The 25,721-nt window shown below is 37.3% G+C and overlaps 1 protein-coding gene across 1 annotated transcript in view; it reads left to right on the plus strand.

The window, feature by feature from the left end:
* GLIS1 (GLIS family zinc finger 1) overlaps window positions 1-25,721 on the plus strand; it is a 290,507-nt gene that overhangs the window by 198,531 nt on the left and 66,255 nt on the right. The window lies entirely within an intron of this gene.

Below are 25,721 nucleotides of genomic sequence, written 5' to 3' on the forward strand. Positions count from 1 at the left end.
GCTTATAAAGTATCATACCACATAGCATTTGCAGAAAATTTCCAGACTTGCCTTCCAGCTTTACATATGTGTCTATCTCCTTAATTTGAAACTGAAATGGGGCACTACTAGAGTTGAACAAAGTAGTTGTTTAGTTTTATACATTGAGATTGAGTGGGATTTTGTCCAGGAAAATGCTGTATCCACACTAAGGTTATTTAGAGTAACGTTTTTCATCTTTTTGTATCTTATGTGGATATAATTGACAAGTTCAAATAAATCTGCTATATTTAATAACTTAGAAGATGAGATTGCATGGGGGTTGGTTGAAACTGAGCCCGGATAACTGCATGAACAAATGCTTACTATTTAAACTTCTCCTGAGTCCATAGAATTTTCAAGTACATTATAGTGATCTCCATTATTGTATCCCTATCCATTGGTTTGGCTCCTTTTACTTTCCTTGACATGCATAGTCTCCTTCCTGTTTTAATCATCCATTCACATCATATATTCAAAATGTGTTGTTTCTGTTTCTTATTTTTTTCTACAACTGTAAAGTCAGTCTTCATTTGGCTCAAGAGTAGTATTTCTTTTCTTGCATTCCATGATACCTTAGTAGCTTCTCCAAATCTATAATACAGCACTATCTTCTTACTGTACAGCTTCCAAGTTTCACAAATGAACATTAATTCTGGAAAAGACCATTCTTTAACTGTCCTGAACTTTGTTGTCCTTCATGATCTCCTACATGGTCTCTCCATTTGTCATTGCTTTCTCCCTAGGAGAAGCTTATGATGGAGAAGTGATGGCATTGGATAATCTTTGTTAGATAAAGATGAGAAACCGCTAGATAAGTAAATATGAAATTATTCTTCCTAGGAGTAATTTCATATTTACTTATCTAGCAGTTTCCCATCTTTATCTAACAAAGATTATCCAATGCCATCACTTCTCCTTCATCAGCTGTAAGTTCATTAAGAACGTTGATTCCCAACATTTATACTTTTCTCACCTTATAGACAAATGTTTTAATATCTTGAAAATTATGATTGCCTGCATTTTTTCTAGCTGTGTATTTAAAAATACTTCAACTATGGTAAAATGTACACAATATTCTAGATGCCAGAATACTCTTTTCTATAAGAATTTATAAAATGGGCAAATTTATTTTCCATCCCTTTTCTTCCAGTGTGGAATCTACATTTACATTCATAATTGCCTCAGATTGAGCTGAAACCTCTTTTGAGCTTTCCATTGTGATCCAAAGGTTTTTTCATGATTATGTACACATAGCTCTGACCCCACCACAATTTGGGGTGGGGGGATTGCTCCAAAGTTTATCACCTCAGATTGAACTATATTTACCATTTTATTGACCATTCCTCTACTTGAAAGAAACCCTTTTACAGTAGTTCCCAGGCATTTTTGGTTTTTATAACAACCTAAATAGCTTATAGTATCATGCAGAAATTTGGCTAACGCAATGCTTACTGCTAACTCAAGACCATTTATAAATAAGTTAAGAAGCACTGGTCACAGCACCATTGAATGAGTCCAATTCTTAACTGTTCATTTTAAGAAAATTTGCTAATTTATTCCTTCTGGAATTTATCATGGGCCTGTTAAAGTGAACTGCTGGTTTCTAATTTCAAATGATTTTTTTTTAAATGAAAGAAACAACAGTATCAGTATAAAGCAGGGTCCCCAACCCAGTGCTGTAGCCCACTACCAGACTGCCGCCTTTTTGGAACCGGGCAGTGCAAGCAACAGGTAAGTGTGCACGCACAAAGTTCCACTTGTACGAGCAGTAGTCAAGCATGCACACGCAAAACTCTACTCATGCAAGGGGACAGCACTTGTCTTCGCGTGCATAGCTCGACTCGCGCAAGCCAAGGGTGCTCAGGCGCAAGCACTCTCCACTCGCGTGAGTGGACCTTTGTGCACGAGCACAAACACCCCTCAAGCCTCCTCCACTCACATAATTAGAACTTCGTGCATGAGAGCAAGTGCCCGCTGCTCATGCGAGTGGAGCTTTGCATGTGAGCACAAGCGCCCTTCACTTTCACGCAAAGCTCCATTCTTGCGAGTGGAGGGCATGCCCGTCCACCACTCACATCAATGGAGCTATGCTCGTGCCTGCACCTGCCACACATTCCCCTCCCTGTAATGGACCAGACTGAAGCTGGATAGGTTGGGGGCTGCTGATGTAAAGCATTGGGAAGTCCTTTTTAAAAACATTTTAAATTCCCCTGAGAGGTGAGTTGGGCTGAGAGAGAGTGACTGGCCCAAATTCACCCAGCAGGCTTTCTTGACTAAGACAGGAGTAGAATTTACAGTCTTCTGCTTTCTAGATCAACATCTTAACCTCCTCAACCACTGGACCAAACTGGGGTTTTTTTTGTTATAGAGTTTTCTTTTTGTAAGAATTATGCTGCTATTCTTTAACAGTTATCAGCCCAGCTCCAGTTTCAATCTTCGAAAAGTAAGCATGGTTCATAACATGGAAAAAATTGAACTGCAGTATAGATAATGCTCCCATTTCTTAGATCATTACAGAACAAATACTCAGCAATGCTCTTTTTTGAATTAATTTCCGTGAATTTTCTAATTTGCTTTTGCTCCACTTTATAGCTCTAATTTACTACTTGAAAGTCATCTGGATCTTTCCTTCTTTCTACTCCCTGACAAAAAATGAGTGAGATATCACAATTAAAAATACATATTTAATTGAAATCTTCTATTTGTACCAAATGAATACAGGTAATTGACTTATGATCACAATTAAGCCCAAAATTTCCATTGCTAAGCAAGACAGTTTTGTTAAGTGTATTGTTCCCCATTTTACAACCTTTCTTGCCATAGCTGTTAAGTGAAGTACTCCAGTGGTAAACTTAGTAACACTGTCGTTAAGTGAATTTGGCTTCACCATAGATTGCTTTTCAAAAGGTAACAAAAGGTAAGACCCTGGGACATGCCAGTTGCCAAGCATCCAAATTTTAATCATGTGACCATGCGGGTGTTACATTGGTTATAAATGTGAAAAATGGTCAGAAACTATTTTTTTCCAGGGCTATTATAACTTTAAACAGCCACTAAATGAGTGGTTGTAAGTTGAGGACTACCTATACAGCATGAGACGCCAGGACCTTGGGTGCTTTGGTATGATAATAAGTACAGATATTGAGAAATCTGTTTACAGTATTTGTAGTGCTTGATATATGAAAGTTTGAGTAAGTTGTATATAAAAGAGAAAATAATACACCTTCGTAACCTTTCTTATTAAACTAATCTGAAAATTCAACTCTGTCTCATTACTCCAGCACAATGCTGGCTGCTCCTATCTTTCTTGATTGCATTGAAACAAGTAAGATGTTCCGTATTTAATTAAAAGCATAGATTTGAGGCAACTATAAGGCAAGAATGCAGATCCTTAGGGATGGTGACCAGGCCCAAGATTTTAACATACCAACTTGCCACAGCATCTGGGAACAGTCATTATATTTCTTTATCACTTTAATTCCTTTTGTATGGAACAATACAATTTGGCAAAGGAAAAAATGCCTTATATTGTATTAACCTAAAAAGAACTATAATTGAAAATGTTTGCTTTACACTGGAACAGAACCACATCCTCCGTACTTTTGCACACTCTTCTGCTGCTCAATACTGTTCCTCAGGATTGGTCAATGTTCAAGAGGACATCCCCATTATGATTCTCCTTTCAATGTGGCAACATAAAAATCACCCTCACCCTATACCTGAGCTACAGATATTTGCTACTATTAGAAAAACGTATCTTTTTAATTCATGGAAGGGTTATTGTGTCTGTCCTTATACAGAAAAAAATGATTTTGCAGGACATCAGAAAGGCATAAGGGAGCAATTTAAATGACAGAAAATATAAAGACACAATTTATTTATTCATTCATTCATTTATTAATTTTGTGTAGCTGCCAGTTTCACATACTGTATGGATTATGTAGTCAAAAAAATGCAAAATAATACAGGTAGTCTTCGATTTACAACTACAACTGAGGCTAGAATCTATGTTGCTAAGTGAGGTCAATGTTAAGTGGTGTACCCAATTTTATTAACTTTTTTTTGGCCATAGCCATTAAGTGAATCATCACAGTAGTTAAGTGAAGCATGCAGTCATTAAGAAAATTCATTGAGTTTATTTGTAGGAAAACAGCTGGAAAGGTTGCAAAATGGCGATCATGTGACCATGAAGTGCTGCAACCATCATAAATCCATGATGTTTGCAAAGGGCTTGAATTTTGATCATGTGATCACAGGGAAGTTGCAATGGTCGTAAGTGCAAGGATTGGTTATAAATAACTTTTTTCAACACCACTGTAACTTTGAACTCTCACTAAGCAATTAGTAAGGTGAGGACTACCTGTAATTGCAAAAACAATTAAGGCGTATTAAAACAATTAAAAAACCATAAAAAAGATTGCAGCAGTTAGCAATCTAAATTAATCTAAGTAGGTTGTGGCTTGTTGGTACTCTAGAACAAGCTTCTCCATCTGATGCTTATTACAGCTATGCTACCCAGATGTGTTAAGAACCCAACTCCCTTCATCCTTGCCATTATGCTTCCCATTTGTAATTGAGGAAATGTAGAGAAAGTAGTAACAAAAATGGACAATATGACTAGGGCCCAAATAAACAGGCTAGTTCTGGAGAACTAGAAAGAGCAACATAAATAAACAAAGGGTGATTTTGGTTTATAATTGAATGCCAGAAATTGTCCTTAGTATATTGATATCCTCTAGAATTTTAAACTGGAGGAAACATTTATATAAATTAACTAGTTTGACTTAATCCATTCAGTACACCCGCCAAATTGTACAGATTTTAAAAATCCGTTACTTGCCTTGTAACTAAGAAAATAGAACATTTTATACACAAAGCAGATCAAAGGCAGTCCTGTATTGTATGTTTTCACTGGGAAATATTTTAGATACATTGCAGATACACAGCAAAAAGCTCCTTCACAGCTAACCAGCCAACAGCAAAAATTGGGTCAGAGTGACATTTCTCTAATGAATGTTTCCATGATATTAATTAGGGAGTTGTTATAGCACTGAAGGTTATTTCCCTGATTTTACGAGAGCACAGTGACTATTGGGCACTCCAGAATGAGGCTAAGTGTGATGAATTTCTGTACACAATTAATTTTGCTGTCATTTCTCTAGTTCCTGTTTCTTTCATGCAAATATAAATGTGTTACGTGAAGCTGGCCAGATAGGGGATTGACTACATCTGTGGTGAGCAAAATCCTTTTGGACCAGAGACTGTAACACTGGTGGCAGGCAAAAAAACAAACATTCCTTCGTTGAATTGAACAGAGAAGTTGGATTTGATGACTTCCTAGTGGCTTGTATTGATATACTTAGTAATGTTGAGTCAATAGTCTAATGCTTATACACAAGACAGTGATATTAATTACTGAGTTCTCCGTGTATTTAGAAGAATTTTAACAAGCGTGAATCCTTTCCCAATTATAATTGGAAATAGCTGATTAAAGTATTTTCTGCAGAACAATTAAAAATGCATGTTTTTACTTAGTGTTCACCAGTAGTAAAGAGAAATCAAGTAGCTGCAAAAAAGCAGAATGATATAAAAACATAATTGCAAATTTCACAAGAGAGTTCAAACTTAAATGTTAGGAATATAAGAAATTGTGTTATCCAAAATAAAACTCTAAAATGTTGGACAGGTAATTCAACAGGTCTTTTATTGCCTTACTTGGATTCAGAGACTTGAATCGTAAGATCTTCTAAATGAAAAGCATGTATTTATCCTAGGGCTGTAGGCCTTCCTGAATTCTACTTTAGGAAGAGGAACTCTATGTATTGATTATGCTATTCCAGAGCTAATTAAATTTGAGTAGAACTTGTCAGCTATCAAATTATTCATTTTTACCTTGGAGAATGTTTTAGGAAACATCCACACATCTGCATATTCTGAAAACTTGATGATGAGTTGTGAAGATTAGTAGCAGCTTCCCCAAAATTAATGTTCTCAAGATATGTTAGGCCTTTTCCCAAAATTCACAACCAGCTTGGAATTGCTTCAGTATTGCTTCAGTCTCCGCATAGATGACTTAGAAATATTGTTTCAGGTAGCTTCTACCAGAATGTGCACAGATAATACATACAAGAAGTAAAGCACTTCTTTTTTCAGTTGAAAAATGTTTCTTTACCATCTGGACAGTAGTTATAGGAGGTAAGTATTTGAGCATGATTGCAAGGGCCCAAAATCAAGTTTTTTGCAGAATGTTTTGTGTATCTTGCATGTTGCTGTGTGGAAAAAACCACAAACTGGGTCATAGAAACATTGAAAAACCTTTTGTCCAGGTTTTGTTTGTTTGTTTGTTTGTTTGTTTTCTTTCTTCCTAAATTTTGCATTGTAGTGGCTCATGAGCTCCAGCTTTTTGAGGGAATGGATAAAAAATAGGGAGTATTTGTTTCCCGACAATGGCATTTACTTTTTACATTGAATACCTAGATTCTGTGTTATATGATTTTTAAAAAGTCATACTGGTTTTAGGCCAACAAGTATAGGAGTAGATCTATACTACATAGAATCAATTATGCAGGTGCTATTTTTTTAAACTTTGTTAGTTTTTGTAGTATGTGTTAAATCAAATCATTAAATCTTTAATTGCTTCCCAAACAATGAGATCAGAATAAAATATTTCTGTGCCATAAATTATCAATTTATGCTTATAGATTATAGTCTTTTCCCACTCTGGGTCAACATGTTTTGCTGTTTATTTATTTATACTCTTGTAAACATTCAGAAAGATATTTCTTGTTTCTACTGTAATTCAATTAACGTTATTGCACTTCCACATAGAACACTTAAGTTGTGGGCTGAGTATGGCTACTTTTTAAATGTGTGACAAATGGAAGAGAGAATAATGGCTCCCTTGAGCTTAGAGGCTGGGAGGAAGATTAGGCAAGACTCTGGTGCATGTGGCTTATATAATCGGGAAATCAAGTTAGCTATGTTTCTTTCTTTCTTTTTTTTTGGCAGCCAAATTTGTTTATATAAATAGGGTAAATCAACACTACCAATTTTTTATGGAGACTGAAACTCTCTAGAAATTAACAAGTTATGCAACTTACAGTGGGGAAGAGTTTGCTTGCTTCCATAATATGAAGGCCATGTAAAAAGCAAGAGAAAAATCAATAGAAAGAATGAAAGATTGCCCAGAAGCCTCAGCATTAAAAAAATATTCAGCTTTGTTTTGATTTCAGATAAATTAGACTAGAATTAGGAAACCACTGATCCAGGTTTTAAAACACATTGATACTATAGGCCCAAGTAGGTTCAAATATGATCCAAAAGTAGCACCAAGAGTATTGAGAAATCCCCAAATCAAGGCAAAAACTCTTAAGAAAAATAGAGGAGTCTTAAGTCTTAACAATTCACAGTCATAGCTCTGGGATGATAGTGAAGTAGAAATACAAATGTCATTACCTTTTCCTCAAATCTTGTAATGAGAAAGGGGAGATCTTGAAGATATCTACTTTGTGAAATATCTAAGAGGTCCCTACTGTCATCATACTTCTTTTTAAAAAATACAGTATCTACATAAAACCACTGGGAGACAGCACACATCAGCAATGGGTTCAGTGTCATAAATACAGGTGAAACTCACCAAATTAGAATATTGTGCAAAAGTTCATTTATTTCAGTAATGCAACTCACATTCAGTGTCTCTTTGCACTTCTACCATCAGGCAGAAGACATCAAAGTATAGCCAGCCGAACAAACAGGTTTAAAGAGACTTTTAAATACAACCACAATCACTCCATGCACACACTAGTTTTTTCTTTCTTTCTTTTTTCTTTTGTTATAATTTTGCACCAGTGCGGTTAAAAGCAATTTCGTTGTATTTAAGTACAATGACAATAAAGATTATACTTATACTTATAAAAGGTGAAACTAATATATGAGATAGACTCATTACATGCAAAGCAAGATAGTTCAAGCCGTGATTTATCATAATTGTGATGATTATGGCTTACAGCTTATAAAAACCCCAAATCCACAATTTCAGAAAATTAGAATATTACATGCAATCAATAAAACAAGGATTAAAACAAGGTTTCAGGCCTGGGTATAGCACAGAAACCGCTTTGGTCGCACTGACCGATGATCTCCTCTATCCTGTGCTTCTTGACCTCTCAGCGGCCTTCGATACCATTGACCATGGTATCCTTCTGCGATGGTTGGAGGAGGTGGGAGTGAGAAGCACCAATTTACGGTGGTTCTCCTCTTACCTCTCTGACAGGTGGCAGTCGGTGTTGGTCGGGGGACATAGGTCAACCCCTAGGCCCCTTAAATGTGGTATGCCGCAGGGCTCGCTCTTGTCCCCCCTCCTATTTAACATCTACATGAAGCCGCTGGGCGAGATCATTCAACAGCACGGGGTTAAGTATCATCAGTATGCTGATGATACACAATTGTACCTCTCTGCCCCGTGCCAGGTCAGTGTAGTGGCGGATGTGATGTGCCGATGCCTGGAAGCTGTCAGGATCTGGATGGGGGTAAACAAACTCGTACTCAATCCCGACAAGACTGAATGGCTGTGGATGTTGCCCCCGAAGGACAGTCCAGACAGTCCATCCTTGATCCTGGGGGGTGAAAACTTACACCCCTCAGAGGGGGGCCGCAATTTGGGAGTCCTCCTGGATTCACAGCTGACACTGGAACATCATTTGTCGGCTGTGACCTGGGGGGCCTTTGCCCAGGTTCGCCTGGTGCATCAATTGCGGCCCTACTTGGATCGGGAGGCACTCCAAACGGTCACTCATGCCCTAGTCACCTCAAGGCTGTATTACTGCAACACGCTCTACATGGGGCTACCCTTGAAAAGTGTTCAGAGACTGCAACTAGTCCAGAATGCAGCTGCGCGAGCGATATTGGGTGTACCTAGGTACACCCATGTCACACCGATCCTCCACGAGCTGCACTGGCTACCTATTGGTCTCCAGACGCAATTCAAGGTGTTGGTTATTACCTTTAAAGTCCTACATGGTTTAGGGCCAGCATACCTCCGAGACTGCCTACTGCCACATTCCTCCCAACGGCCGGTGAGATCCCACAGGGTGGGTGGGCCTCCTTCAGATGCTGTCAGCCAGACAATGCCGGCTGGCGGCTCCCCGGAGGAGAGCCTTCTCTGTGGCTGCTCCAACCCTTTGGAACGAGCTACCCCCAGAAATCTGGACCTTGCCCACTCTCATGGCCTTCAGAAAAGCTGTGAAAACCTGGCTATTCCAGCAGGCCTGGGGCTGTTGACCTCATTGTTGCGGTCCATCCCCGATTGTAACGAATATATGTGTGCTGTTTTTAACATGTTTTTATTGTCATTTTTAAAATTATTATTCTTTCTTCGATGTAAGCCATCCGGAGTCCTCCGGGATTGGGCGGCCTATAAATCAATCAATCAATCAATCAATCAATCAATCAATCAATCAAATAAATAAATAAATAAATAATACATAGAACAATATTCGGACCTCTGAAAAGTATAAGCATGCATATGTACTCAGTACTTAGTTTGGGCCCCTTTTGCAGCAATTACTGCCTCAATGAGGTGTGGCATGAAGCTATCAGCCTGTGACACTGCTGAGGTATTATGGAAGACCAGGATGCTTCAATAGCGGCCTTCACCTCTTCTGCATTGTTCGGTCTCATGTCTCTCATCTTTCTCTTGGCAATGCCCCATAGATTCTCTATGGGGTTCAGGTTAGGCGAGTTTGCTGGCCAATCAAGCACAGTAATCCCACGGTCATTGAACCAAGTTTTGGTGCTTTTGGCAGTGTGGGCAGTTGCCAAGACCTGCTGGAAAATGAAGTCAGCATCCCCATAAAGCTCGTCTGCAGAAGGAAGCATGAAGTGCTCCAAAATCTCCTAGTAGATGGCTGCGTTGACCCTGCATTGAAGCACAATGAACCAACACCAACAGATGACATGGCTCCCCAAATCAACACAGACTGTGGAAACTTCACACTGGACTTCAAGCATCTTACAGTATGTTCCTTTCCATTCTTCCTCCATACTCTTGAGTCCTTGATTTCCAAATGAGATGCAAAAGTTGCTCTCATCAGAAAAGAGGACTTTGGACCACTGAGCAACAGACCAGGTCTATTTTTCTTTAGCCCAGGTAAGAAGCTTCTGACGTTGTTTGTTGTTCAGGAGCGGCTTGACAAGAGGAATACGACATTGAAACCCATGTCCAGGATCCGTCTGTGTGTGGTGGCTCTTGATGCACTGATTCCAGCCTCAGTCCACTCCTTGTGAAAGTCCCCACTTTTGAATGGCCTTTTCCTGACAATCCTTTTCAGGCTGTGGTCATCCCTGCTGCTTGTGCACCTTTTTCTTCCACACTTTTCCCTTCCACATAACTTTCTATTAATGTGCTTCTATACAGCACTTTGGGATCATCCAACTTACTTTGCAATTATACCTTTTGAGGCTTTCTCTCCTTATGGAGGGTGTCAATGATGGTTTTCTGCACAACTGTCAGGTCAGCAGTCTTTCCCATGATTGTGATTCCTACTGAACCAGACTGAGAGACCATTTAAAGTCTCAGGAACCCTTTGCGGGTGTTATGGCTTAATTAGCTGATTGGAGTGGGACACTTTGAGCTAGAATATTGCACCTTTTCACAAATGTGCGGCACACCACATTTAAGGGGCCTAAGGGTCGACCTATGTCCCCCGACCAACACCGACTGCGACCTGTCAGAGAGGTAAGAGGAGAACCACCTTAAAACGGTGCCTCTCACTCCCACCTCCTCCAACCGTCGCAGAAGGATACCATGGTCGATGGTATCGAAGGCCGCTGAGAGGTCAAGAAGCACTAGGATAGAGGAATGTCCTCTATCCCTGGCCCGCCAGAGATCATCGGTCAGTGCAACCAAAGCAGTTTCTGTGCTGTACCCAGGCCTGAAACCTTGTTTTAATCCTTGTTTTATTGATTGCGTGTAATATTCTAATTTTCTGAGATTGTGGATTTGGGGTTTTCATGAGCTGTAAGCCATAGTCATCACAATTATGACAAATCACGGCTTGAACTATCTTGCTTTGCATGTAATGAGTCTATCTCATATATTAGTTTCACCTTTTAAGTTGCATTACTGAAATAAATGAACTTTTGCATGATATTCTCATTTTTCGAGTTTCACTTGTAGGCTTGTGATACCAAGCTATACATCTCAATATTATACCAAAGAGGTGATGGGCTAGAAATGATGACCCAGTACTTGGAGGCTGTCAGAACCCAGATTAGAAGGCTTTGGTTTTGTGGGCCAATCTGTTCCAGGGAAATACCATATTAGATTTGAATAGTTACATTCCTCCTTTAAGAAATGGTTTGCTTTGCAGTGGGCATAACTCCTGTTCAGTCAGCAAGTGAGAAGGGAACAGCCATCATAACTTTGAACGGTCACTAAATGACTGGTCATAAGTCAAGGACTATCTGTAGTTGGAATAGAGTTGAAGCATCTCTATATTTATAGGTGCAGCAAGAGCCCAAAACTTCATCTTGTGACCGTGCAACAATTATAATTTCAGGGATTGGAAGTAAGTATCATTTGTTCAGTGCTGCCATAACTTTGAACAGTCAGTGAATGACTGGTTGTAATTTGAGGACTACCTGTTTAAGCAAAGCAGATAAATAAATAGAAACCCACTCTTTCCATATTTGATGATCTCTTTCATTTGAACCCTTTCCCAACCTAGTTTGAAGCACATGGGTTTGGGTAGTAAGTGCTGAAAGAAGAACACTGTAATCTGATATCAGAATCCTTTCGGGTTGTATTTGTACTCTTAAGCAGTTGTTCTCCATGGCTTGCTTTAAGCCAAAGTGCCTGTGGGCTGCACTCTTATGTTTAAGGGCTGCAATTTTGTCATGGTACATTTTCAAGGAAAATCATAGATTAGTCATGGTATTTTAAACAAAAATCTACAAAGAGCCCAAGAAAAACATGAAAAGTTATTCTTTTTCCCCCCTATGAGATTATGTGAGAGTTCATAGCATACATAGATACATGGTTATTTTGTTTTATTTTGATTATTTGTGAATCAAATTTATATAGCTGCCCATCCCACAAGAAGTGACTCCGGGCGGCTTACAATGATCAGTAAAAAAAAAAAACAATACTTACATAAAATCAGACATTAAAAATGGATATGATTAAAACTGAAAATATATACAAACCTAAGTCCATCCATCTCAATATTAGGTAACTATTTATGAATTACTTTTAACTTTTTCTAGTAGTTTGTAATTTCTTCTTATATTCTCCATTAAATGTAATTTCTTCTGCAACCAGATCTTCCCCAGAACTTTTCAATAAGTAACTTTTAATTTCTGTAGATCCCTTCATGCATGGTGAAGTTAAAATCCAACATATCCCTCATTGAGAATAGGCTGTTCGGGAGCAACTATTTACATTCTTACATTTTCTTTACCTTTAGAACTTTTCATTACTTTTCATATCTTTATTTGTCTTGTGATCGGGTAAGGATCCATTTCAGCTACCTTTGTTGGGTTACCGGGCCCAATTCCTATCCATACCAAGATGGCGCAGTGGTTAAATGCAGCACTGCAGGCTACTGCTAGATCAGCAGTTCAGCGGTTCAAATCTCACCGGCTCAGGGTTGACTCAGCCTTCCATCCTTCCGAGGTGGGTAAAATGAGGACCCAGATTGTTGGGGGCAATATGCTGACTCTCTGTAAACCGCTTAGAGAGGGCTGAAAGCCCTATGAAGCGGTATATAAATCTACTGCTATTGCTATACCTGGATTTTAGTTGAGGAGAACTGCAATTCCAAATGACAAGCTATATGACAAAGTGGCCTACACACACAACACACACACACACACACACACACAGTTGCTGAAGAGTATATACATTTGGTTACACTGGCGTACTTTGATGTAGCTGTCAAATTTTGGTGGAATGAATTAAGAACCACTGTGATCATGTAAATTAAACCAAATTAAACCCTCTTAGACTTCTATATTTTTAAAGCAGCCACCATAAAAATTACTACTGTTTCATTACTTGAATGCATCACAGACAATACTGAAGACAATTAATACCAACCAGAACAACAAATAGAGCATATTTATGAAGAACGGCTGCCAGCAATTTGGCAGTTCGACTCTCACCAGGCTCAAGGTTGATTCAGCTTTCCATTCTTCCAAGGTTGGTAAAATGAGGACTTAGATTGTTGGAAGCAATATGCTGACTTTGTAAACTGCTTATACAGGGCTGTAAAACACTGTGTAGTGGTATATAAGTCTAAGTGCTATTGCTATTACTATTATCAGCTTTACATTTTCATGAAAATATTTCCTGTATATGATAAAAGTGTCCTAATAGTCACTATTATGTCATATTATGGATGGATGGATGGATGGATGGATGGATGGATGGATGGATGGATGGATGGATGGATGGATGATTTTCAGATTTAAGGTGTAAACCAATTTGAAATTCTAATGTAGTAAAGCAACTGAGATTAATTTCCAAGTTTAGAAATTATCAGATGAATCTTACGATTAATGTTTTTCCAGCCTAGGGTTTAAAAGTTAAATAGCTGTTCCCTTAATCCCTGTCCAAGTTGCTCCCAGCCATACTTCTATCTACAGCTCATTTTGTGATTCCTCAGATATTCTCTGATCTTATTCATCATTCTAGAACTCCAATAACATGCTATGATAAATGCAAGAAAGGAAAAGAGTTGGCTCTCCCTTAATCTAACTTCTCTTTTTGCTACTTGTAGAATACTAAGGTGGTTATTCAAGGAAAAGAAGGCATAAATTATATAGAATGAGTAGAAAGAAAGAACACAGATGAGTTGTCTGGTTAAGAGAGGATTCATCACTCAAAGAACAGAGAAGAAGAATAAGCCAAGGTTGATTAAAATGAAATATTCCATAATTTGTATGGAAATAATGCAGCTGATTTGCATTGAAGAGGGGGATGTTTTGTCCCCCCTCCCAAGTGATTTGATTGATATTGCGATTATGTCAAAGAGTGGACATGATTCTGTTACCAATCTCATTATCTCATGAATGCATACATATACACATGTATAGTGGAGGAGGGAACAAGAAAACCTTCATAGAGGTATAATGATTTAGTGTGCTAACAAATGGAGAATATTATTAAACTAACCATAATACACTTGAGAGGGGTGGATGGAGTTGTCATCATTTCAGAAGTAGAGACTTGCTTAGTGATTGCTTGTCTATGGAAGTGTTTGGGCCTAAAAAAATATAGCAAAATTAAGATTTTGTAAAATGTGGCCTACTCTAAGAGCTAGCTTTGTAAGGCAGTTAAACTCTTTCTCCACAAAGCCAGAAAATAGAAGCAAAAAAATCTAGCAGTTTAATAAATAATTTAATCTTTATCTATGTCAGTTACCTTTATACTATAAGCCCCATTCATTTCTAGCTCTGACACAAATCTTACATTATTATCTTTATCCAGAATGGCTAAACCAGCCTGGATTTTCACAGTCCTAATTCTACAGACTCAGTGATATGCCCTTATTAAGCAACACAGAAAATAACTAATATTAACCTTTTAAATATGTCTAATATTATGACGGGTCAGGGTAAAAAGTCGACTTCTATTGAATAAGTAGGTTAAACCCATCAGCACTGTGTCAGTCCCTAGGTTTTATATTTAATTTTAGAAGTCAAAACTAAATGTTTTAATTTGACATTATTCTTAATATCATGCTAATTTCTTCCAGATGCCTCCATGGAGAGAAACACTGCAATTTTTGCACAGAAAGCATGTGTTTCAGTGATTTATTCAAAAAGAACTTCTATTTACTGCATTACATTTTCTTCTCAATTAAGCACTTAACAACATGTTTCTCTTTAAGGATTTTACTTAATCATATGGATATATTTTTTTCAATTTACATTTTCAGTTCTTTAGTACTGTGGTCACAGGACGTTTCTTAAACTACGTAAATTAAATGCACATGTTGAAAACAAGTTATATACAAGTCCAAAGCACTTTTTGTTGTAAAAGCCTTTGTGGCAGGTAGACAAACGATGGGTACTTCTCTGTTAGTTTGTGGGATAGAATTAAAAGTACTATAAGAACTTAACTTTTTCCATCCAAAATATTACATAATCATGTATTAGAATAATGTAACTTACTTTTTTTTATACCCTAAATAGCTGAAGGCTGAATGCACTGTTCAAAACATGAGAGAGAATCAGAGAAAAACATACTTTTGGAGAGAGGAGGGTGACTTCTGGGCTGGTATTCAACATTTCAATTTAAAAATTCTGTTAGGTTATATTTCAAGTTTTTTTAAGAACTGTAATTAAAGAGACATTTTTAGAGCTGAATGCAAAATCTTTCAACTTTAAACTTGCATCTTATGAACATCTTATACCAGGCATGTCCAAAGTCCGGCCCGGGAGTCAATTGCAGCCCATTTTCAAATTTCGAGCTGCCCACAGCCTTTTCGAGCTGCCCACAGCCAAGGTGGCGCAGTGGTTAAATGCAGCACTGCAGGCTACTGCTAGATCAGCAGGTCAGCGGTTCAAATCTCACCGGCTCAGGGTTGACTCAGCCTTCCATCCTTCCGAGGTGGGTAAAATGAGGACCCAGATTGTTGGGGGCAATATGCTGACTCTCTGTAAACCGCTTAGAGAGGCCTGAAAGGCCTATGAAGCGGTATATAAGTCTACTGCTATTGCTATTGCTATTGCTATTCTCCCCGCCCGAGTTATTTGTTTAGTCTTTCATAAAATAGTTCATTTGCATTTAATGTTAATGGTTCGAAGAACATCAGGCTGAATGGTCACCCCACACACATTTTCACCTCACCTTTTTGCCCTCCTTGCAAAAAGTTTGGAGACCCCTGTCTTATACAGTCGCCGTTATACCCTGGAATCCCATTTCTGAAACATTTTGAGAATCTAGTCTTGGTCTTTCAGAATATGATATGTATACAATACAGGTCATAACAAGACATCACCATAGATAAGAAGCTGCGGAATGGTGTCCAGAATATATGCTCTTCTTCTTTTCACTCTTTAATGACAGAACAATTTTGAAATTGAACTTTGCAGTTTAATATATTATCTTTGCCCTGAAACATTTGAACATCTCAAGTTACTGACCAAAGACCCCCTAAAGAATTATAAAATTAAATAGACTACATACATAATCAATTTTATCTTTTGCATGTCAGCTCATGTCTGTTGAAAACAGCTTTAAAAGGAATAAGAGTTTGGGAATTGCAGATGGGAGAGAGAATGATCAAGCAGAATTGTTAAGGTATCAATTCAATATTTGACACAAATGATGTTTGCTCAGTAAGCTCATATATTAATGTTTTTTGACTTTAAATAAGTACAAGGAATAGGACATATAGGCTCTTTGAGCCCAATTGCTTTTCCTAGTTAGCCATATGTTGCTTTTATGCAGGCCAAGATTTGTTAACACTGGTTGAAAAATAGGGTTCATAAACAATGGTGTTGTACAAGACAGGAGCTTGGATTTAGATATAATAGTAGGTTTTCAATTTCGGGTTACAGTAGTTATTTGTCTAGCAGGAAGAACCAAGGTGAGAGCAAACATACTGTGTGTAAAAGGTCAGACAAATTTTATTATTCAGTGATAATATGGTTACACACCAAAAGTGTTTTAAAGAGTATAAATTTATATAATAAAGAACAAGAGTTCTTGGATTATGACAGGAAAAGAAAAGGGAAAGGAAGAAATGGGAAATAAGACCAACTAACTGTGAAACTGGTTAAACTAAATTTTGACATCTATTAATTCAAATGTTTTTATATGCATTCTTTGATACCTATTAATATTGCTTCACTTTAACATCATTGAATTTTTCAGGTATTCTAATTATGTAGAGATTGTAAATAGCACTGTAGATGAACAACCCACAAAATATGGGGTGATATTGATTTAATACTTTTTCCTAATACAGATTTGTGTAGAAGTATAATCTTGTATCTAGGGAGCAACTATATATCCCAGCCACTTAGTTTACATGTTAATTTGGAGATTTCATTGTAAACTCTTTATGTTGACAATTTGGGCCCAAGAACCAGGCAACGTAATAGATACCATTGTGGAAGACAATGGTGTAAATCATTTCCTATTATTAAACTGGACAATCTTGTGGGAATCAACTGGATAATCCTTGAACAGGCAATATTTTTTAACTCTTTAAATGTCACTGTCTCTGTCTCTCTGTCTCTGTCTCTCTGTCTCTGTCTCTCTCTCTCTGTGAGTGTGTGTGTGTGTGTGTGTGTTTGTCTTTTTCCATTTGCCTTTCCTCCACAGATCTATTATTGTATCATAATGGTCTTCATTGTAGAATAATGCATTGCATTGAACATTTTTTTCATATTGTTTCCCCTTCTTATTTTAAAACTCCAGATGCTTGGAATTCATGGTTCTTTTTTAGTTTAATTTTCTTTTGTAACATGCCACACATGTGGTGTTTTAGCTTTTAAAATGGTGTGCTGTGCTAATCAGCCACTTCTTTTCATTCTCTTCCTCCTGCTGTTGTTTTCTTGACTTTGATATATTGATTCTAATACAAAGCAAACCTTTGTACCAAATTAAGTTGAAATTAGCAGAGAAGAAACAGAGAATGGTTATAGAACTATAGTTATTTCTAAAAAGGATGTACAGGAGATTTTTGTAAAGCCTGTATTCTTTGTTATAATGAGAAGCCTTCTGAATGGGACACAGGTTAGAAAAATCACTTGGTGTAAGAAAAGGAGGAAAGGGGCTGAAGTCACAAATCTACTGTAAATCACTGCTCAGTTTCCTGTTTTATTTGAAGAAGTTGGAGCTGTAATGTTATAATGGATATGTATTGTGTGGTTCATCATATCCAGATCATCAAGAACAAAAAAAAATCTGAAAAGACAGATGAATGACCTTAGACTAATAAATATCTTTGCTACAGGATCAACTTGTGGAGCTCTGTGAAATGTTTGATTTTCATGGTGAAAAAAAATCATTATTCTCTTCTACAGTTGAAAATAATAAAATTTATATAAACATTGGCCAAGTCATATTCAATGCATATTCAATGTAAGTTTTATTAAGTACTTCAAAAGAAGGAGGAACATTTAGTAGAGCTCAGAAGAAGCTCAACTCTTTTGAGAAAACAGAAGATTTCCTATTGATAGACTTAAATGTTTTGGGAATGAAACATTTCAGGTTTTCCATCTGTAGGCTGTCTGAGATGTCAACAGCCAATATGACCTGCTGTTTTCCTTGTAAGTCTATAAATAAAAGGTAGCCTGTTTAACTGATCTTGCTCCTGAAAGCAGAAGTGTGTATTAATGAGCTTTCTCTAACGGCACACACTATTTACAGTAGTGCCCCTGTAAAACCTCCTCCTTTACAGTCATAACTCATTTCCAGTGAAAATGTGCTCCACCTAATGGCCCCAAATGTTGTATTTTTTATTGGTTTCCTCCCCCTTCCTGACAACAGTTGTCCTAGACACCATTGCAATTAAGTATCCTTAGGAACACATTCAACTTTTAATAATGTATTGACATTTGTGTTTAACCATGTCTTTATGAATTGCTGTGTAAATACATGGCCCTGATAATATGGCGCAATTATTTTTGAAAAATTCAGAACAATGTACTTTGTCATTTTTTTAAATGTTTTCAGCTCTTTTCAGTAAGAAATTGTTTTGTTAAATATTTAATTCAAAAAGTCTTATGTGTTAAAATGTTCAGTTATACGAGCATTGTCATGCAAGGATAACAGAAGCGTTATAACAAACAGGTTTGGAAGTTTTCACAGGATGAAATTGGGTCCTCCAAGTCACAAACATTTGTACAGATGTGTCTGTTGTCACATTTGTTGACATATGAACCAGTTTTGCATCTATAAAAATTAATATCTGACCTTCACAGAATAATGGTGTAAAATAGTCAAATTGTTTCTAAAAAGAATTCTTAATATGTAAATCAATAGATAACGTTTATTATTCTTGCAGGCATATTAAATGCATTGGGATAAATATGTTTGTGAAGTTTTGCAATTTCTAAATTTGCAATCATGTCTTAATTAAGTAAATATGTGTTAAGTAAATGTGTGTTTAGCTCCACTAACAAAAAACAATCCATTTGTAGCAGAATTGTACAAATGTAAAAATTAATGCTTTCTTGTTATCCTAATTATCAGAAGCTTTCTAAAATAATAGAATTTATATTATTCATAATAATAATCTAGACTAGGTAAGATAAATAAAGGAAAAGATTGTGGAATCTATTAACCTATTTGTAGCACATCGAAGATATTTACATGCACAATTACAATTGCTATTTAGTAATGCAACTATTTCCCCTATATTATACCTGTAAGCAATCAGAGTGGCTTTGGGAAATCCTCTATAACTAAAATTTTAAAATTGGAGATTGGATATTTTTGTTCATAAATTCAAAAAACTGCAGTCTTTACAAAAGATAATTTTGTTTGCATTCCAATTTTTGTTCATTTGGAAAATGTTATTTTTGTATGTGCTGAAGACACAAAATCCAGAACAAACTGTACTCCTTTTTTCTTAATGAATTGGAATATCCACATCAGGAGAGTTATCCTCCAACATCTGTATTTTATGGGATTTATCTCCCCCCCCCCTCATCTTCTGGCATGTTGCTGCATTGTTTTCAGTGGAATTGTGCCAGAATCAGCAACAAGTTCAGCAGCCAGGGAAAATCATGCTTGCACACTGCAAAATTAGTTACTCTAAAGAAACGGCAGCAAAATGGTTGTCATCAGATCTAAGAGCTGGAAACAACACAATGGATCATTTGGCTTAGAGATTGCCAATTGGCAGTCTGTGAATCAATTGTGGCTTGCAAAGCGCTTTTATCTTGCCGCCTCACCAAATTTGAAATAAAGACTTGTAACTCTTTTGATATGTTTCTTTATTCCAAAAATATAAAATTGTCTTAAATTAGATCTTTTATATATATTTACACATTGCTGCTTAGATTTTCCTATTAATATAATCCCCGATTGGTTGTGTGTATCGATATATGGGTAGAATATAATATGTTTTGAAATGTACAAATCTGTGTATTTTATAGGAAGGCTATTATTGTTAGCCAGTTTGCTATAAAGACACCATACTCTATTCATGTAAGTTTTTAGAATCAGATGAGTTACCAGATGGAAGTCTTGGATGTCATCTGGGAGTTCTCTTCTATGGTATTTCAGAATTTATGGAAAATATATATAATGCCAAAGGGAAGTATTTTTCTTGCCTTCTTGTCTAAAGATGATCCACTTAACTATAGATGAGTCAGCAATTTACTGGTGCAAATTGGATTTAGTGACTGTACATTGTCCTGTGTTTCATTAACAACTGTGTCTTGTATCCTCAGTGCCAAGTGAAATTTTAGACAACCTGTTGTCTAAATCATGGTCACTAATGTTAAAGCTCAGTGCTCCGAACAAATATCAGCTGTCAAAACCTACAGCAGTAAATAACCAATTTCCCCAGGGTTTGGCCATTTGAGCCTAGAGCAGAATGCATGACACTGAAATAAGTCTCTTACGAGTTTCATCATGTGACCTACTCTAACCATTGTTGATGTCAGAGTGCATGAGTCTACCATCAGAAAGCAGTTGCACTAACTAGATCTGTATAGGAAATGTACCAGGAGCAAATCTTTGCTGTCCAAAAAGAACATCAGGGCAAATTTCTTCCTGAACACCTAGGTAAAGAGCGAAAAGTCTGGAACAACATGCTCAGGATAGTACCAGAAGACATGTTTGGTGAAAACCAAAGATAGCATTTCACCAAAAGGACCAGATGTCAATTATAAAGTATGATAGTAAAAATGGTTCATTATCACTATGGCTTAGGGCTACTTTTCTGCAACAGGGCCTACACAGATCATCATTGTAAAATCTATTATGATTTTTTCGATGTACCAGAGAGTGCCAAAGGATAATGCAAGAACATCAGTCAGAAAATTGAAGCTCAACTGAAAATGAAAATGACAATAGCCCTAAACATTCCATTCAATCCCTCAAGCATTGGCTGAGGGGGAAAAGGGGTGGTGGTGGAGGTTTCTGGGATAGCTAAGTCCAAGCCCAGATCTCAATTCCACCAAGATGCTGTTGTACAGTTGAAAAGATTCTGGATGGAGGAATGGGGGGAAAAATACCTCCCAGTTGATATTAGAGACTGTTAGACAATTATAAGAAATGCCTATTTGAGGTAGTTTCTGCCGAAGGGGATATACCAGGTATAGACTCATGAGTAATATCCCTTTTTCTAGAGAAAAAAATGGCAAATCTTAATTTTTTGATGAATAATTTCAGAGTCAGTTTTTTTCATTCCTTTCATTCATCAGTTTTTCATATCTTTTACATGCTTTTGAATGGAGATAAAATATGTATACTGTATGTCTACATATATTTAAAAAAACTGTACATGGAGTGCACCTACAGATACTTTTTCACATGATAATAAATTGCCTTGGGATTGTCCTTTCCTTTGGATATTTAAATAGATTAAATAATTAATACTAATTATCCTATACCAGTAGTAATGGATTCCTGCACTGAGCACAGTGAAAGAATAGATAATCTTCAAAAATATTCCTTCTAGCTCTTTAATTTAGTGGTTCTTATGAATTTATGGAGGACATGAGCATCAAGTCTGTTTGCATAGAATACTCAATATTTACCTTTAAATTAGGAAGCACATATATCTCCAAATACTCAGAGAAGGGGAATAAAAGAAGAGTTTTTGCTTCCTGTGTGTAATTATACTAAAGCCTTCTGATTGCCCATTATAAGAATTAAAATGCTGGAATAAAATGGGCCTTAAATGGCCCATCAGGACTTTTTCTTTTAATGTTCTTGTGTGTTATTTAAAGATTAGTCTTTTGGTTTGGAGTCATTGTTGTCTGCTTCATTTAATAGCAGTAGCATTTAGCCTTGTATACCACCTCATAGTGCTTTACAGCACTCTCTGGGTGGTTTGCAACTTAGAAGCATTATTTGCACATTACCTCCAAAAATCTGGGTCCTCATTTTTCTGATCTGGGAAGGATGGAAGGGTTGAGCTAGTCAGAATCGCACATCAGGCTATAGGCAGTTTGTCTGTAACACTGCACTTTAAAAATTGTGGCACCTTTTTTTTAACTTTAAGGGGAACTTCTCCCCCTTTTTCCCCTTCTGTGTCCGGTTACCTCTGAAGTACATGGATACCCTGAAGGGACGAAAGTGCATTCCAAAGGAGCAAAAGACAGCAAAGTTTAGATAGTACAGAAGAGAGTTGAGACAGCCCCTTCCTAGTAACTCTCAGAGTATTCTGTATGCTTAATAGTGTAAGTCTGTGATGGCGAACCTATGGCCCAGGTGCCCAAAGTGGCATGCGGAGCAATGTTGCCTGGCATGTGTGGTGTCGCCTGTTGGTCTTCCAGGTTTCTGGCATGCATGCATGTGCGTGCAATGATCAGCTGGCCTTCGTACGTGCGGCAGTGACAGAAAGTAGAAGAGCTGGTCTTCCGATTTCCAGCTTGAGAATGTGTGCTGGCCAGCTGATCTGTGTGCATGCGGATGCCTAAAATTCGAAGTTCATTTTCTGCCATGCTCAAACCCCCTGGGCAGTTCCTCTTCTGAGGTTGTGGCTCAGACAAGCGCGCCTGGGTGCTTCACACACTAGTTCACTTTTCGGCACTCAGTGCCAAAAAGGTTGGCCATCACTGGTGTACGTTTTCTGCTTTAGTTTGGAAGATTTCTGTCTACAGGTGAGAAACAATAAAGGAAACTGGTTAGAAGAACTTCAACATGTCTTTCTTGGTTACTGAAGTGCAGCACCTCTTTTTTATGGCCATCTCTGTGTCCATTATCTCCTGTACTGTGTCCCCCATATTTCTCTTCTGAGTGCCGCTGTTTTTCTATTTTGTTCATTTATATTCTGTTTTCCCCCCCCCTTCTCCTCATCTTCTTCTCTTTTTGCTAAAGTCAAAGGAAATGGAATTAAGACAGAATTGCAAAGAAAGTAAAAATGATAGGATTCTAGCCAGGTGTTTTTACACATGCATATTAGTCATTTCTAAATCAGCTTTAAAATGTTAACATTGTCAAGCATATTCTTATTGCAGGATTGAAGTAAATTGCACAGTTGTACATTTGTTAGGCAGTAACTAGGTTGTTTCTAAAATATATTGAATATATCTGTGTTAATCAATGACTTTATTAATCTTGCATATTGAATCTCAGCAAAGGCATCATATTTCAAGAGGCAATTTCCTCTCCAAATATATCTCTGAATTCTAGGTCAGTTATTTCCTCAGTTTTAATATAATTTATCTCAGTGAAATATTAGTCCATCCTTCATGGATATAATTGTTGCCTTTTGTGCTCTGGAGAGGGCTACACAGTAAATTCTTGTAAGCATAACCAGGCTTTTGCAGTGTAGGAATGATACAAGCATTCCTCTCATGTGTGCACCACACTTTGTATCATAGTGACATATTCTTTTATAACCCCTTGATCTTCCCGTTGTGTCTCAAAAATTGCAGAGGGTTCTTTTACATCATGTCTTAAATAGGTCTGAAATTCCTGTGTGGAGTTCCCAGAACTTTGCTTTGTTCTTACTAGCACCAGGGGAATCAGTACAGTAAATCTACCTATTTAGTTAGTTAGTTAGTTAGTTAGTTAGTTAGTTAGTTAGTCTGTCAAACATATACGAGATACCAGTATAAACATAAATATGAACACAGTAAATGAGCATGAATAAATAGAGACAGTAGGAGAGGGAGGGCAGGCATGCTGGTGCGCACGCCGTGGCACGCCCCCTTACAGACCTCTTAAGAAAGGGGTGAGGTCCACGCTAGACAGTTTAAGGTTAAAGTTACGGGGTTTGACCTAGCCCTAGTCAAAGCAAAAAGAAGGAAAAACAAAGGCCCCCAATATTGGCATTTGTATTTAGGATTTCAGCTCAGAATAACAGAACAACAGAATTGAAAGAGACCTTGGAGGTCTTCTAGTCCAACCCCCTGCTCAAGCAGGAGACTTTTCAGACAGGTGGCTGTCCAGTATTTTCTTAAAAACCTCCAGTGATGAAGCATCTTCAACTTCTGAAGGAAAGCTGTTCCACTGGTTAATTGTTCTCAATTTCTCCTTAATCCCAGATTGCTTCTCTCCTTGATTAGTTTCTATCCATTGTTTCTTGTTTTGCCTTCTGGTGCATTGGAAAATAAGTTAATCCCCTCTTCCCCTATATCATTTTAGACAAATGTCAAATAGAGTCACTGATCTTTATTTGAGGTGCAATATATGTTCGTGCTTCTGGGTTGATCCATTTGGACCATCTTTCTCTTTTGGATTAAATCTTAATTTTAGAATGTGAATAAATCCCAATGTAGATCATGTTTCCTGCACCATTCCTCTGCATTAAGGAGTGACTAGACCCAGGGCTTCCCACCTTCTTTATTTTTTATTCAATCAGGTCTGTAGCCACTTCTCCCATGACCAGTCTGCTTTCAGGACAGTGGTGGGATTCAATATTTTTTTACTACTGGTTCTAAGGGCATGACTTGGTGGGTGTGGCATGGCTTGGTGGGTGTGGTAGGGGAAGGATACTGTAAAATCTCCATTCCCACCCCACTCCAAGGGAAGGTTACTGCAAAATCCCCATTCCCTCCCAATCAGCTGGGACTCGGATGGCAGAGAATGGGGTAGGGGCTGTCACAGATGGTATTTACTAGTTTTCCAAACTACTCAAAATTTCTGCTACCAGTTTTTCAGAACTGGTCAGAACCTGCTGAATACTATATCTGCTTCAGGGTCATTGACTCATATCATGTCCTCAATCATTGCTTGCTTCTAGGACTATCATCACCACTCTACAGTCTCTGGTGAACCCCTCTATGGAGGCCACAGTACTATGATGCTGATTACTAAATTTAGTCTTCTTTATATCATGGTGATCAAATAGGGATGCAGTATTCTTTTTTAAAAAAAAATATAGTTTTTATTAATTTATAATATGACATACAAAGAGAATACAAAAGTAAATATTAGGGAAATTAGGGAAGGAAAAAGGAAAGTGGATAGTGGGAGAAAGCAAGGGAAAAAGAAAAAAAGGCATTGACTTCCAACTCCTTTGGTGCAGTAAAATAAGATATTAACATCTACTCTCAACTTTTTACTTTTTCTTAATAATATAAACTAGCCATTTCTATAACAACAAATCTAATTGGTAAAACCCAAAATCAAAGTTCCATTTTTTCCACCTCAAGCACAAAGTCCGGAAAAGGTTTCCAAGTAGAAATAAAAGTATTTGCTTTGTTTTTCTTTAATCAAAACAGTCAATTTAGCCATCTCTGCTAATTCCCTCAGACCTTCTATTTCTTGGACGCTATATTCATTCGGTAAGTGTGGTCTTACAGAAGCATTATAAACACTTCATATGATATTGATTCTAACCCTCTGTAAATGCAGCCTATGACTGTGTTGGCTTTTTTGACAGCTGCATCACATTGCTGGATAATATTTAAGTGATTGTCCACTAAGACTTCAGATGTCTTTCTGTTCAGCACTTTTCCAAGTTGGTAGTTGCAATTGTCAAACTTTCTTACAAATTAGCAAAGGAACCATTTCTTTCCTGTGACTAATTACATGTGGAAAGGACAGTGTAGCCATC

The sequence above is a fragment of the Thamnophis sirtalis genome, unplaced genomic scaffold, assembly GCF_051295495.1.
Source record: "Thamnophis sirtalis isolate CommonGarterSnake01/CBP01778 unplaced genomic scaffold, rThaSir2_p1.2 scaffold_7, whole genome shotgun sequence".
NCBI lineage: Eukaryota > Metazoa > Chordata > Lepidosauria > Squamata > Natricidae > Thamnophis > Thamnophis sirtalis.